Source organism: Alligator mississippiensis, chromosome 3 (genome assembly GCF_030867095.1).
Source record: "Alligator mississippiensis isolate rAllMis1 chromosome 3, rAllMis1, whole genome shotgun sequence".
NCBI classification, from domain to species: domain Eukaryota; kingdom Metazoa; phylum Chordata; order Crocodylia; family Alligatoridae; genus Alligator; species Alligator mississippiensis.
Window position 1 is genome coordinate 176,717,562 of NC_081826.1, and position 16,262 is coordinate 176,733,823.

Below are 16,262 nucleotides of genomic sequence, written 5' to 3' on the forward strand. Positions count from 1 at the left end.
TTAAGAACAATTTTGTTTAGTAAAATGAGACTTAAACCATAGTTTATTCAGGTAAAATTGTTAGCACTTGGTATTCAGCATTTCAGCAGATATTTTGGTATCTACTTGCAGTCTTAAATGCCTCAAATAGAAACTCTAAAGGGACTTGCATGTTTTAGGATTTGAATTGTAATACTCTTATTCCTCTTATTGATGACACCCTTGATGTCCTATATTTTTAAGTAACTGATATCCCATTATAGGACTGGTGGGTAATATGGTGACAGATAATATTCAGTTATTCTAACTAAACTGAATAATGTTCAGTTACTGCACTGAATGCTTTTATTATATGTATTTTCATGTGCAGGCACAGCTTTCTTCCTTTTCTATTTATGATATCTGGCATTGCTGATGTTCCTTTGGCTATTTAATGCAATCCATTTTGTTCAGGCATCATCACTGATTTAAAAGAATCACCATTCAGCTGGTCAGTTTATCACCATTCAGCTGGTCAGGAACAATCAGAAGCTGAGATATCAAGAAGTTGTTTGGATCAGAAAAAGGATTGTGTGTAAGAGAAATCTTGCTCTTCTGGATTTATTTGCTCTGCGACTTGCATATCAAATCTGTTCACTTGACAAGCCAAAACAAGATTTTCTCCACTGGTGGCAGCGGTGCATCAACTTGTATCTGAAATTCAGGACACATTCTTCCTAATGTATGTATGGCTCCCAAACTAAAAAAACAAGTTCCAGTATCACAAGTCACTGTACCATTTTCTGTTGGTGTGTGAAAATAATAAAAATTTTAAAAATAATATATTGATTCAACTGTGTGGTAAAGGCAAACATTCTTTGTTTTTTGTCCTTCAAAGGCCCTTGACAGTTGTTTAGGTAAAGGCGCAATGGGATCTGATGTGGAATGCCAACAGTCACACTTCCTGTCATGCCACATGTGCATGGCATGTGGTACAATTAAGGGATCCCACATCAGATGCCATGGCAACATATTGCTCATACAGGGGGAAGCTGAGAGCACCAGCAAGTAAAGTAGCCAGCTTGACTCTCAGCTGGGGAGCAGATGATGTTCTCTTGTGGCTGGGAGCTCCAATCAGCAGAGGGGCATTCCCAGCCTCTGGAGCACATGGGAGTCTTGAAAGGTTCCCTTGTGCTCCAGAGGCTGGGCACTGGTCCTACAAAGGCATGATAGGAACCAGCCACAAAGCTATTATGCAAAACATGTGTAATAACTTTGTAACTTATTCCTTGTTTTATCAAGCCATTAATTGAATAAATGTATGGCCAGGTCACTATTTAAGACAAGGTTAATCAAAGTGTAACGTCCATCAGGGGCCTAATAGTTCTGACTACACTAGTACATGAATCTTGCTTTATACAAGATATCAAACTTTGCTCCTCCCAGCCTCTTCTTCATTCATTCAAAGCATGCTGCAGGCAGGGCTGTTGCAGGAAAAATGATCCTATTCCCTCATTCAGACTTTGTGCTTATTCCTGTAGATGCTGAGTGCTATTTAGTCTGTCTGTATGCTAGTGGCTTTGGTCCAGTTTAAGGAGAAGGTCTGTGTATGTTTTTTTATGTCTAAGGAAAAGGTTTTTTAGAGAGGTGGTTGAAAAACTGTATTTTTTTCCTCAGATGAAATGTTTCATGATAAATGCATTTAATATTTTTCATAAAGTTGTGATATTTTAATCTAAATAGTGATCAAAAGCATTATTGAAACCGTTATCAAAATGTTTATCAGAATGTATGGCTAACTGAAAACCTGACTTACTGAATGTTTTCAGTAAGTGAAAAAATGAGACACTGTTTTGGGGAAGAAAAGGAAGAAAGAAGGTACTTTTAACATTTTGTAAAATGGAAATAACTTAGCAATTGTAGTAATTTTTTTCTTTTTGAATTCTTTTACCAGCTCCAATGTTTAAAGTTTTGTATCTACTAGATTTTCCTAGCATTTTAGAACATTGCTACCACTGCTGATGTTCCAACAGTGGTAGCAGTGGTTGACATGCTAGTTTAGACAGGGCATCTGCAACTGTTGGTGCATTCATAGATTCATAGACTGTGAGGCTGGAAGGGACCTTGGAAGATCATCGAGTCCAGCCCCCTGCACCAGGCAGAAAAGACAACTGGGGTCAGGTAACCCCAGCAAGGTGACTGTCCAATCTCCTCTTGAAGATTTCCAGGGTAGATGATTGCACCACCTCTGGAGGGCACCTATTCCACAATCCAGACACCCTGGCTGTGAAGAAGTTTTTCCTAATGTTGAGCCTGAAACGGTCTTCTAGAAGTTTATGGCCATTACTCCTGGTTATCCCCAAGGGTGCCCTGGTGAACAGTTGTTCACCAAGCCCTTGATGTATGCCCCTGATGTAGCAGAAAGCCGCTATCAAGTCCCCTCTCAGCCTTCTCTTTTTCAGGCTGAAGAGTCCCAGGTCCCTCAGCCTTTCCTTGTATGGCTTGCTGTGCAAGTCTCTGATCATACACGTGGCCCTTCTTTGGACTCTCTCAAGCTTTTCCACGTCCTTGTTGAGTGCAGTGCCCAGAACTGGGCACAGTACTCCAGCTGCGGTCTCACCTATGCCAAGTAGAGTGGAAGAATCACTTCCCTAGTTTTGCTGGAGATGCATCGATTGATGCATGCCAGGGTATTATTTGCTCTGTTGGCTATGGCATCACAGTGCCACACGGTGCCTGAAACACTAAATCCAAATCAAAACGGAAGTCTCAGAAACATCTCTGAAATGAAAAGAGGCATCCAAATTATTTCAGAAAATTTCAGAGTTTCAGAGCCAAGCTTGCAGGAAAACAGCTGTACGCCATGTGACTCAGGTCTGCAGGGAGCAGAGATCCATGCAGGGGTCCCCTTGCCACTGCTGCCTGCCCCATGCAGCCCTGAATCTCTGCTCCCTGCAGAGCCAGGTCACGCGGCAGGGCAGTGCTGGTCCCTGCTGCGTGACCTGTCCCCACAGGGAGCAGAGATCCCTGCTGTTCCACAGGGAGCAGCACAGGGCAAGTAGCAGCAGGAAGGAGACCCTGGCATAGATCTCTGCTCCCTGTGGAGCCAGGTCACACGGCAGGGACCAGCACTGCCCTGCCACGTGACCTGTCTCCGCAGGGAGCAGAGATCGAGGGCTGCAGGGACAGTGAGGAGACCCTGGCATGGATCTTTGCTTCCTGCAGATCCAGGTCATGTGTCAGGGCAGTGCTGGTCCCTGCCGCATGACCTGGCTCTGTAGGGAGCAGAGATCTGCATTGGAGTTTCCTTGCCGCCGCTGCCCACCCCAAGCAGAACCACATTGCTGTGGCAGCGTGGGGCAGGCAGTGGTGGCAAGGAGACCCCTGGTGCGGCTCTCTGCTGCCTGACGAGAAGAGTCATGTGGCAGGAACCAGGAGGCTTGATTGCCGCTCTGCACTGCTTCCCTGTCCTGTGACCCTGCATGACAGGGATCAGAGATCCGTGCGGGGGTCTCCTTGCCTGCACAGAGGGCAGTGGCCCTCCCCCAGACAAGCCACACATGGCTCCATCTTGCTCCCTGCTGGGGCCCTAAGCCCCCATTCCCAAACCCCATCCAGCTGGGTAGGGCTGTATGAAGCTTGCAAGCCATTCAAAACAGATTTGGCCAAAATGAAACAGGACAGTGATCCAGAACACCAAAATGAATCACTGTCCTCTGAAATGGCCAAATCCGAAACCGAATCGAAACACAGCCATTTCACACAGCCCTAATTATTACCCACTGGTCCCTTTCATTTGTGGTGCTGGCTAGTTTGGTGTTGCCAAGCCTGTAAGTGTGTATGGTTTTTTTTGTCCCCAGATGGAACACTACATTTCTTGATGTTGAACTTCATTTGATTCCAATTGCCCCACTTGCTAGCCTGTCTAGGTCTGCCTGTATCTGTAGCCTACCTTCAAGTGTGACCATGTTTCCCCATAACTTGGTGTCATCCGTAAACTTGGCCAGTGAGGTCTTCACCTCCACATCCAAATCATTGATAAAGATGTTGAAAAGCACTGGACCAAGCACCAACCTCTGAGGGACACCAATGGCCACTTTTCACCAAGATGACACAGATCCGTTCATTAGAACTCTTTGGGTCACACCCAGACAGGGCATCTGCAATTGCCAGCTCCCTACCCACCTAACTGTCTCATGGTTGAGCCCACAGTCCTCTAATTTATTCACAAGAACATCATGGGATACTAGATCAAAGGCCTTTTGGAAGTCAAGGTATGGAAGTCAATGTCAACCTCCTCTCCTTTATCCAGGTGGTGAGTTACCTGATCGTAAAAGGAGATGAGGTTGGTAAGACAAGACCTGCCTGCAATTAAGCCATGCTGGCTGTCATTCAGAATCCTAACTTCTGCAAGCCTATCGCATATAGATTCCTTGATGAATGTCCAGGATCTTCCCATTTCATCCATAGTCACTGGAACTGCTGTATTTTAGTTATGTGCTGCCAATAAATACACTGGTTGAGCATCACTGTGTTGATTTGATTCCCTCTGTGTTTGACTTTTGTTCTGTTACCCATATTTTATTTAATAATGCCAGCTGGTGAGCATGGAACAAGAATTTTATCTGTCCTATTCTGGGTCACAGGGAAAATACATTTTCTTGTAAATCCTTTTCTTCTTCCATATAGTTCACTTGTTAAGCTTACACAGGAGCAGCCAAATTATTTAGAAGTTTGACTGTTTTTGAATTGGCAGGTTGTCAATGCAAATAATTGCAGATGCAGTTTAATTATGTCACCTGGATCCAAACAGCTAAGGTCCTTATTTGCACGCACAGGCAGATAATTAGACCATAAACTATATCCATTATATGTGAGGATATTTGCACTTATAATTCTACAGGTTAGAAATGGTGACCCACCTTGAAGATGGTCTTGAAGCCTGGCCTTATACACGTACTGACTATATACAGCATGTCAAGTGGGAAAATATCCTAGTGCATAAGTGTCCAGAAAAGAGGAGAATATGACAACCAAGTCCAGTTTTGATCTATTTGTTTTCCTAGCCAGACTCCAGATCAAAATTTAACACAGCTGTCTCTCCTCATGAGTGGGGTTTCAGTGATTCTTTGCCCAAGAAGAAGTTCAAAGTTCATCCTCTTCTTCCTCATCATCCTTGTTGCTCTCCCCCTCTTCACTGCTGTCTTTGTCTTCTTCCTCCTTGTTGTAGTCTTCTGTGGGGGTTCTGCCCCTGAACAGTCTACACTAGTCATCTTTTCCATAGGATGTCCACTATCTCCTCCCCATCATCCTTACTGACTTTTAGTGGTACAGCTGCATCTTGCTTGTCCCATCCTAACACCATCCTCGAGTGAGAGGTTTGTGTGCCTGTACATCAGGTTTCTTATCTTCCACAGGGTGTTCCTGATGTTGGAGATGAACTGGTTTAAGTGGGCTGTCAGGGTTCCCTGGTGCTTGGTCAGGGGCTCCTACCATTCTGCCCCTCTGGCCTCATCATGCTCTTTACCCCTGTCACTATCAGGAGGAGTAGGATTAGCCTCCTCCACACCTCCTTGATATATGGGCAGTACCAAAGGAGGTGGTTGATTGGGCAGGTTTCCTTGGGTCAGGTATGTGGGTTTCTCTGCCCCTCTCAGTGCCCACCTGGGGAGTGCCTGGTGGCTTACCTGCTGGCTCACATCTCTGTCCTCCTTTTGCAGGTTCTGATGTTTCACTCCCACATGGACTGGCAGCCATTGCCAGGTAGTAGGTCCAGGGTCAACAGTCTGTCTCTTGCCCTTACCATCTCCTGCACCTTTTGGTGGTTGGTCATGGTCTCTGGGGCTTCATTACACCATTTGTATTTGTCCTGGATACCTTCTAGGATCTTGTAGAACAATGGCTGCTCCATTGGTTGGCATACATACCCACCAGTATAAGAGCAGATGACCTGCGCCGTACCTTATGAAGCAGGCTGTTTCGGACTCTGCCCCACTCACCATTTTGCAGAGCTGGCTCATGGACTTGGCCCGAGGAACAGCAGGACATCTGGCATTCCTTTGTCTCCAGTCTGTTTTGTTTTGTACAGGCTTTTCCTCACTCTTGTACCTTGAACTCCAGAAGAAGTTCCAGAAGACTCCAGAAGTTCCAGAAGACTCCAGCAGTTCCAGAAGACTCCAGAAGAATCACATGGCCATTTGGATTCATTTACACTTTTCCCAGAGCCTGACAAAGGGACTTTGATCCCAAAAGCTTGCAGAAAAGGACAATTTTCATGCCATTTTCCAGTTGGTCTAATAAAAGGTATCATTTTGGAACCAAGAGTTCTAGTTTTTTGTATGTCTTTATGGAATACCTGTGCTAAAAGTTGCAGCCATTTAAAAAACAAAAGGTCATATGCATCTATTTTGGATGATCTAAGTCTATGGGTGCTTGCACACATGAACAGCAGCGACTTCCTGTGCCTGAAGAAGGGTGAGTGAGCCCCAAAGTTTGCTAAAAACTTGTTTCCAACTACACAGTTGGTCTAATAAAAAATATCACATATACTCAAAAAACCTTGCTTACCTATGTACACATGATGGTGTTTTAGTCCTTAGGTTTGCATTCTATGACCCCTAAATTGAAATGGTGAAAATTGTAATTGAAATGGTGGGTTTTATTTTTCTATCTTTGTGTGTGTGTGTATATATATATATATATATATATATATATATGCTATTGCCCTGGCTGCCTCAGGCCCCTGCTGAAGACAGAAGTGGTGGGGGGCCCGATCTTTTATTTATTTATTTTGGCAGAGCCTGCCCACCTCTCCCATGGCTGGTGGGCCATTAATCTGTCAGCTTTCCCCCCAGCTGTACGAGAGGTGGGCAGGCTCTACAGAAAGAAAAGGATCAGGCCCCTTGCTCCTTCTGCCTTCAGCAGGCTCCTGGGGCTGCCCAGGAATGGGCCGGCTTGTCCCTGGGGCAGTGCAGAAAGGTAGAAAGAGGGTGGTTGAGTGTTCTGGCAGCTGGAGAAGGTGGTGGGAATAGTGTACAGGGTGCTGGGAGTCCAAGTGGGCTTGGGGAAGCTAGTAGCCCACCCTGGTGGCCCTGTGCCCCATGCACCATCCCTGCCACCTTCTCCGGCCACCAGCACACCCAGCCTTCCTGCTGCCTCTTTGCACTGCCCCAGGGGCAAGCCAGCCCATTCCCAGGTGGCCCCAGGCATCCTGCCAGCTGCAGGAAATTTTCATCACGTGTACATCATGACATTGTCATGTGTACAAACGTCCTATGGGTACAATATGCAAATGACTACAGCTACATTTAGTTCAAGGTCAGTGTTTTCAAATTTGCCCATTACTTCCATGTGTTCAGGGACAGCAGGGTCTGACAATAAGGGGGAGGGGAAGAAATTGAGGGAGTCAAGGGCAAAGGGGCTACCTGACCCCCCCAGATATATTTTCCCTTCTGTAGCAGTGAGAGGGGGGACAAGTTTAAGGCAATTCTCCAATAATTAGATTCTATACTGGGAAAATATATTTGAGTAAATATGGTACTTTTGTATTTTGCAACATATCAGCCAAACCCTTGTATGTCAAGTCCCTATATCTAAAGTATTATTACTGCTGCATTATACACACTAAATGGGATTTTCAGTTTCGAAAAGAAATTAGGTATCCAATTTCTCTTTGCTGCTTTGATAAGTCCAGGTGAAATGCATATGTAGTTTAAGACCATCATTTCTTTTCACTCTTGTTTGCTATCTCAGTGTGTGCAAGGGGTCCATAGGTAGTCTAGCTAAAGCCTAAGAATTGTTCTTGTTCAGGTCCTTGTTCCTATTTCCCTGTCTGCCTGTCTGCCTGTCCCATTTATCTGGATGCTTAAATATACTTCTCTTGAGTCCTTGTTGCAGAACTGCTGTAGATGCCATTAGAAATATGTTTTGTTGCAAATCAGTAAGTCATCAACCCACCTGTAACTGTACAAGTTTCATAATCAAAGGTGAAATTGATTAATCTTCCTTAATTTCAAAGGGTGTATTATATGGTGAGGGCGGTGGCTGAGAAGTTCAGATATCATGCTGTGGTTCTGGAGGCATGAAATTCAACCCTTCCTCTGAACACAGGCTGCATCACTACCAGTTGACCTAATCATGTAATTCAGTTCTTGGGCATTCAGGTTACAGGGTCAAAAACAGCCTGAAGTGACTCCTGTGGATGTCATTGGCTACAGAAATTGGAATCCCTTAACCATTCTAGTTCAATGGTCAGATAAGGTTGGGACATACTTTTATTGTATCCTGAACCTCTTGATTGTACATCGCATGAAACAGAAACCGCTGCTAGCTCTTCACTGTTAATATTTCTGCATTCCCAATTGAGTATTGTATATGGCAACAAATCCTTTGTAGATCTCTACCAGTTTGCTCAGCCTAAAGAGTGCAGGAAGTGCTAACAGTGTGGGAAACTGAAGTCAGAAAGTCAGTCTGTGAGAGTGTTGCTGGTAAAACACCAATCATTAAAATGCACATTGAACTATTTATTTGTTCATAATTATTTATATTTGCATTTAATTCTGAAAGGCTGCTTTCTAAATACATTGATAACTTTCTTGGTGAGTCCAGCCAGCCAGGGAGTGGCATGTGGAGATGGGGGAGCAGGCAGCCCCAGGCCTGCTCCCCCATCTCTGTGCACTCCAGAGCCCCTGCGCTGAGACACCCTGTGCCCTAGCCCGCCTTCCCTGCTGGCTGGGGTGCAGTGTGCCTTGAGACAAGGTTGCCTGCTCCCCCATCTTGAGGCACATTGCACCCTAGCCAGCTGTTCCATGGCTGGCTGGGGCTCAGGGTGCCTTGAGTTGGGGACTCTAGATGCCTCAGTGTGGGGGCTTTGCAGCCCAGGGCTGCCTGGTTCCCCATCTTGAAGTACACTGCATTCCAGCCAGCTGGGAAGACAACTGGAAAGCTAACCAGGGCACAGGGGTGCCTCAGCATGGGGGGGTCCACAGTGTGCAGAAACTGTCTCTTGGTTTGTTCTGGCACATGACACTTTGGTGTGCTTTGGACTGCTTTTATATTCAGGAGGCTTTTTTTTGCTACTGGGAAATCCAGCAAGAGTTTTGTGCACATCTGGCCAAGAGGGGTGTCCTGGGGGAAAAGGGGAGAAAGAACCCCAAACAGTAAGCAGGACCCCCTGGGGTGGGGAGCACACTATGGAAAGAAAAAAGATATAAAAATAACTCAAAGGGATCACTTACTGGCAGCAACAGGTCCCGGAATGCATCTGGAGGGAGAGAGAAAATCCATGCGGATCATAAGCCACGCTTTCTTGCAGCTGAAACCGGCAATCAGTGGCCGGTGAGGATAAAATGAACCACTGGGGAAGTCAGTGAGAGGGCGGAACAGGGACGGGGAGGTCTCAGCAACTGGGTGGTGTCCGGAATGCTTGGAGGGGGAGAGAGCCAGCAGGAGCTCTCTGCCACAATGAGGGATGGAGTCCCAAAGAAACAGAAGAGCCAGAAGAGACTCCCGGCACCGACAGAGGCAGGGTCAACAGAGGGACTACAGAGCCGAGGAGGCTCTCCTCGCTGATGGAGGTGGGAGAGCCGGAGGGACACAGGAGGCAAGGGAAGTTTCTCTGCTGGCTAGAGATGGAGCAAGGCAGCGAGGGAGACTGAAGTACAGCCCGGCCAGAGGCTGGGTGCCAGCTCACAGCCTGAGGAGTGGTTGAATACAGAGGAAGACATCCCAGGATAACCGAAAAGGGACGCTTCCTGCAGAGGAGAAGGGCGACAATGGCCGTGTCATATAGGGTGGAGGGAGAGTGGTAACAACCCAGGAGCGAAGGGCCACGGTTCATACTGACCCTGATGGGGCAGACCTCAGCAGGGTCAGGGGGCGGGAAGGCTTAGCAGTTGCCCTTGCATAAGAGTAGGGGAAAAGGACTGGTCAGGTCTCCACATGCTAGGTTTTCGTTGGTTTTCTTTTCTTTTCTTTAGTTGGTTTTCTTTCTTTTCTTTTCTTTAGTTTCCCCCTTTTGGTGGGTTTGAGAGACAGGGCGAGGTGATATACATAGCAGGACATTGTATCATATTTTTCTTTGAGCCTCCAACTTTGGTGGAGCATAGGGCAAATTTTGGAGTCCCGGGTAGGGATTGTCCGAGTCAGGAGGGCTCGTTTTTCTGTAGCCCTACTTCAGTTTGAGTTAGTCGCCTCGGGAGGCAGGTCCTAGAGCGTGGCAAGGGACACGTGAGCCAACGGGTCCCTGGGGAAGACAGACATAATCGGGAGTAAGGCCAAGAAGACCTGACGACTCGTTGGAGGCTGGCGTGAGGTTGGGGTGTAGGGGAGGTGGAGCCCCACAGACTACTGCTGGGCAGTCACCACACTGCAACCGAATCCTGGGTGGCTGGCCCCCCCACTGGTGTAACACTCAAAGTCGTGGCAGGAGAGATTGGATGAAGCCACTCATGGGACAGATGTCAGCCTATGGCCCTACAAGAGATCGCAGGATGCCCTCTACTGGCCGCCCTAATTAAGGCTGCACAAGACCAGATGTTCGAGGCCCGGTGGGTACAAGGGGTAAGGAAGTGGGCTACAATTTGACCCTAAGCATCTGAAATGCCCAAAGCCTGATCTCCACTACATGCTTCTGCTAACATTGCTATGTCAGCCAGTGAGGTAATTCCCTGGCTGACCTAGATATACTAGCAGAAGCTAAGTGTCTGAACAGTTATACCATTAATACCATACATTTAACTCCATAGTTTGTTTTTCTGATTTTGATGATTATACCATAGCAGTATAAAGCACAGATTTACTGGAATAGCTGGTTCTATAGGTTGGAGTGCATTGCCTGTATAATGAATCTTAGTGGACAGAATCTAACTGGCTAAATTATTCATGGGGTGAACAGCACAATGAAGGTGTGCGGTGAGTTAGGATGCACTTGTTCACTGTGCACCTTATACTGTAAAACTGCACCACACATCACTTTCACAGAAGAAAGGTTCATGTATATACTCTCATGCCTGAATGTGAAAAGAGAGGGGTTGAATAATCTGTAGATGGACTGACTGCTTGTATTTGTCTTTACGCTTCACACAATTCTTGCCAAGGCCTGTGTCTAGGGTTGAAATACCACTGAAAGGTTTTCCAACTTGCTGTGATCTTGTAGTCCTTCGATGTATTACGTGATACTTTCCTGCAATATTATCTCTCTCTTCACTAGTGATGTAAAGTCAAAATATTCTATCTGGAAAGTTTAAATAAAACAAACAAAAACATAACAAATAGACTGTGAGAAGTTTTTAAATAGACCAAATAAACAGTAGGGCAGAAAAGATGTGCAGAGAGATAAAGTTCCAGGCTATGCGGTCACGCTTAGCTAGATGACATTCATAGAGCAGAAGGTTGTATTTGTTTTTCCTGTCCCTGCTCAGGGAAATTCATTGCATTATCTGTCTTATTTTGACACTTCACTGTTTAGGGTTTCTGTTCATATGGCTAAGGGTATGAAAAAATATTGTAAGGTTTGCATTCCTGGTGATAGAACATTTTTAGCTAGCATATGTCAAAATCTATCTACAAATCAATTTAGAAGAGGGAGCTCTGACAGTGCGTATGTGGTGTGCAGTGTCCGATGAAAGATGCCTTTTAAAAAAAACATACCAACTTCTAAAGGAAGAAAATAAAAGTGCTTTCCCTTCTCAGTTCAGGCCCGGGTTCTGCAACAAGATACACTAACAGGAATGACTAAAACTACATGTGGTCCTAGTGGCTTTGATAGGACTGTGCATGGGCAAAAAAGGTCTGCTCTAAAATTGCACATTGCATGGCAGATGGGCTGTGGTTGTTCATGCCAGAAAGCTTATATTTCAATCAAAGCTTTGACAAGCTGCTAAATTAATATGGGGACGGTTTTGCCCAGGGGATTGCAGATGGGTGAATGGGCATTGGGGAGTAAATCTGAAAATATTGATTCTTGACAATTAAAAGCAGTAGAAAGGACCTGGGCATGTATAAAGGAAGTAGAATCTAAACACTTTCCAAAAAATGTCACTGTAGTTGGCACTCAATTCTATGGAGCTGGGCTGTGATTTCAAAGCTCACACTTGCTTTTATGTTTTATTTATTACTAATTTTGTCTCATAGTTATTTTGGGATAACATAAACTTGACTAGGGATAATAAGAAAAAAAAGTTTACTTTTTTTTACCTTTATTTTTGACAAAGCTTACAGGACCCATAGGGCTGTCCCCAGCTCTCTCATTGAAGTACCATTGAATGTGAAGCAAATTTTGAGTACTGGAACTACAAAGCTCATTAGGCCCCAGTCCCATACTTTGGTACATGAGCAGTCTTACCAAAGTCAATAGGACTGCTCATTGGCATAGAACTAAGCATATGTATGAATGTTTGCAGAATCACAGCTTGTGATTCTGCCCCATTGCATTCAGTGAGTTTAAGCCATAACAGCTGAAGTGGCTCCTTCCACCTCAGTTTTATGACTAGGTTCTCTCTTTTGGGTTAGACATGTATTGATCAGCATGGCACATTTGTTTTCAGTAAAATACAAGTGGTCAAAAGAGCTCATGCTGGGACCCTCTAAGATCCCTTTGGAAGACCTGGGCCTGATGTAAATCCAGCTGTCTGCAATGCAGTGGAGAAAAAAAATGTGGTGTATTGGTAAGAGCTAAAAACTGAACTTGGATTCCTGAGCTTGTTCCCAGCTCTGTTGCTGTGGGCAAACTGCCCACAGGCAAATCAGTTAATCTTTCTGTGCCACACATTACAGACATGAAAACTGAGACTAATAGGATTTTCTTCACTCAGAGAAGTGCTGTGAGCTCATGTAATGCTTTGAAGTCTTTAGATGAAAGGTGTTATTGTGAATGGAGTCTTTTTTATTGATGCAATCAGGAATGTCTCCTCCTACCCCAAGTCTACAATGATGTCATTACATTTATTTTTTGGTTAATTCACTTATTTTTATACCCTTTCAACACAGCAGATAATGACTATAAAAGAGATTATATCTGTATTGATCAATCCAACTTTTACTATAAAGCACTAGTCAGCTCTGGTGGTTGAAAATGCAGCAGTTTAACTTCAAATCAAAGCCATATTATAGCTGATGAGTCAAATTAAATTCTGAACAAGCAACTCCAACCACATCTTAGCCCATTTTAGAATCAATCTTAGGTGGCTTATAACATGGTGGGGGGAGGTACTGTATGTCTTGTCTCAATGTGGCAAGAGTTACAGCATGCAAAAACCATTTGCTACTAATAAAATGCACACCAAAATCCCAGTATATCAAGATAAAACTACTCCATTTAGCTGAGTTACCAGCAGTTCCACTGGATCTTCCCAGAGAGAAGAGGAAAACACTGCCAGCAATTCTGTTCAGTTCATAACATTTCTGATGAGACTTAATATTAAATTTCTTTTTTTTTTTCCAGTAAAATCTTCTGCTTTCAAATACACATCGATTGTATACATCCAGCATGGGGAATCTGCATCTCTAATGCAATAATTATATTTTAATTTTTAAGAATTTATAGAAAAATGGCTAAGCAAGCAACTTTATATTCATATACAGTGCATGGTGACTTGTAAAACTATTTATTTGATGAAGTTGCTTACATAGTCTCCTAGTGTTAAAGGTGCCTTTTACATTGACTTCCAATTAGCTCAGATAGATCATTCATATGATCGTTCATCATAGTCTTTCAACTAGTCCACATCACTATGGCATTGAGCTCCTCATAATCATTAAAGAGTTTACTCCTCACTAGGGAAGCATTAGCCCTACTTTACAGTTGGGGAACTGAGGCACAAAGTAGGTTAAATGATTTGCCCACAGTTGTACCAAAAATTTGTAGCTGAACTCAGAACTGAAAAGAGGTCTCTTAAGCACTAAGGCAGTGCTCTGTTCACTATACCATCTTTCTTACCAACAGTAGATTGTATTACTCTGTTCAGGTTCTTACACAAGCCTCCTAGGTGAAATCACATGCTATCCAAAAGTGGATTAAGTAATGTGATTAATTTCTCTAATGCAATTCAGAAAGATGCAATGTTGTCATTTCACTGTGTCACAAAGTTCAAAATAGATGGCAATGCATCCTGCTCTTTTCTGCACTCTGCTTTATGGTTCAGTAATAGTGTTGAATTCAGTTAAAAACAAACACACAAACTTATGACCTAATCTTGTGCAGAACTCTCACTGATGTCTCATAAACTGAGAGAGGTAGTTAAGAAATCCATGATGTCTTTCCAGCTCTAGTGGCATAGGATAGTCAACAAAACCAGAAACTCCCTTCATGTTGGTGCCAATGCTAGAGAAAGGGTTGCCAGATTTGTGGATCTTGGGTAACAAGTAAAAGTTGCCTGGCCTAGGTTCCTGGGAGGTGAGAGCACTAATTCTCTTCTGTATTTCCAGAGGTAGGATCTTTAAGAGGTTATTTAGATCCTTCTGGTATTGTGCTGTGGGGTCCTTTGTCAGGAGTTAGTAAACTCTGGACATGTCTACACTTTCACATTTACTGCACAGTAACTAAAATTACTGCACAGTACAGACAGGCAGCTATACAAGTCATCATACTGTGCAGTAAATATGGTGACTTATGCGGATTTGAGCATAAATTTAATACCAGCATCATGCAGGTATCAAATTTATGCCCAACATGTTACCAGGAGTTATACACATGTAGACACTTTACTGTGCCAGTAACACTGTGTGTGGACTGACTTGGGACTAAAATTAGTGTTAATGGGCTTTAATGCCTGCACATGTAGATGCTGGCTTATTCCCACTTACTGTGCAGTAAATTTAAACTGGCATAAATACACACGTAGACACACCCTCTGTGTTGGAAAGTTCTCTCTCAGAGTTCAGTATATACATTGTTGTGCTCATGACAACAGTGGCACTCTCCCTTATTAGCCTGTTGTATGATACTGTCCAGGTTTTTTTAAGGCTGAGCATGGCTGTCTGTTCCTCAACACTGAGGTTCTAGCATAAATGCTGTTGCTTTTTGGCAATTTCGGAGTGGGGATAAAGGTGGAAAATATTTTTATCACTGCAAAATAGGAGCTTTGGCCTGTAGAGACAATCATATTGAAGTCTTTATAGAAGAGCTTTAAAAATCAACTTTACATTGTATACTTAGTGTCACAGGCGGGGTCCTCCAGGAGGGCCGTGACCTCCTTAAGGCCCCTTCCCCCGTGCCAAGCCGGTCCAAGGGCACCCTCCGATTCTCGCCCGCCACGTCTTTGATGTCTAAATCAGTTTGGGAGGCTGCCTTACGCCCTCTTGGAAACGGTTCATTGGGACCTCCGTCCTCGTGGCGTCCCGGGCCCCTTGTGGGTCTTGTCCTGTAAATGGGTGCTTTGGGGGCACCTTAGCCTTAGGGGCTATGCGTGGCTCCAACCACCCCTTATACCACGCCCCAAGCCTCGCAGTTGGAATAGACGTCGTTCGGTCTCTCCGTCAACATTCACGCCCATCTCTCCGGGCCTCCTCTGTACTGCCTCCACCTCCTGGGGCTCTCTGTGCCCGCTCTGGGCCTTCTTGGTACCGCCGCCCTCTCTCTGGGCCTTCTTAAGAATGCCACCCCCTCCTCCTGGGGCTGTCTGTGTCCACTCTGGGCCTTCTCGGTAGAGTCGCCCCTCTCTGGGGCCTTCTGTGCCCGCTCTGGGTCTTCTCGGTCAAGCCGCCTGTCTCTTGGGCCCACCGCACTGCTACCCTCTCCCTCCGGGGTTTACCGCACTGCTACGCCCTTCCTCAGGGGCTCGCCACGCCTGCACCGGGGCTTCTCAATAGTGCCCCCCCCCGGGGCTCACCAGGCCTGCACTGGGGCTTCTCAATAGTGCCCCCCCTCTCTGGGGCTCACCATGCCCACACTGGGGCTTCTCAACCACCCCTCTCTGGGGCTGGGGTCTATGCACCCTGTATGCTGCGCCCTTACTGGCGCTGGGGTCCCCACGCTACTGTGGGTCCCCTATGAGGCCTCCTCCAACCCCTAAAAGCCTCGCCCAAACCACCAGAGTAACAACAAAGCAAAACACAAACTCAAGCCTCTTGGCTACAACTTAAACATAAGCCACCTAGCTATAACAATGTTGCTCGGACATCTTAGAGCTGCCACCCTTTACTCAGCTGAAGCTGTATCTGCAGTCAGGCTGCTTCTCACATCTTTGCTTTAGGAGCTCCTGCCTCTCTGGCTGCTGGCAGGGAACTGCTAGCCTGGCCTCAGCCCCTGGGCTTTATGAGGGCCAGGCCCTGCCCCTTCTGGTCAGCTGACCTCCTGGTTGCCCCGG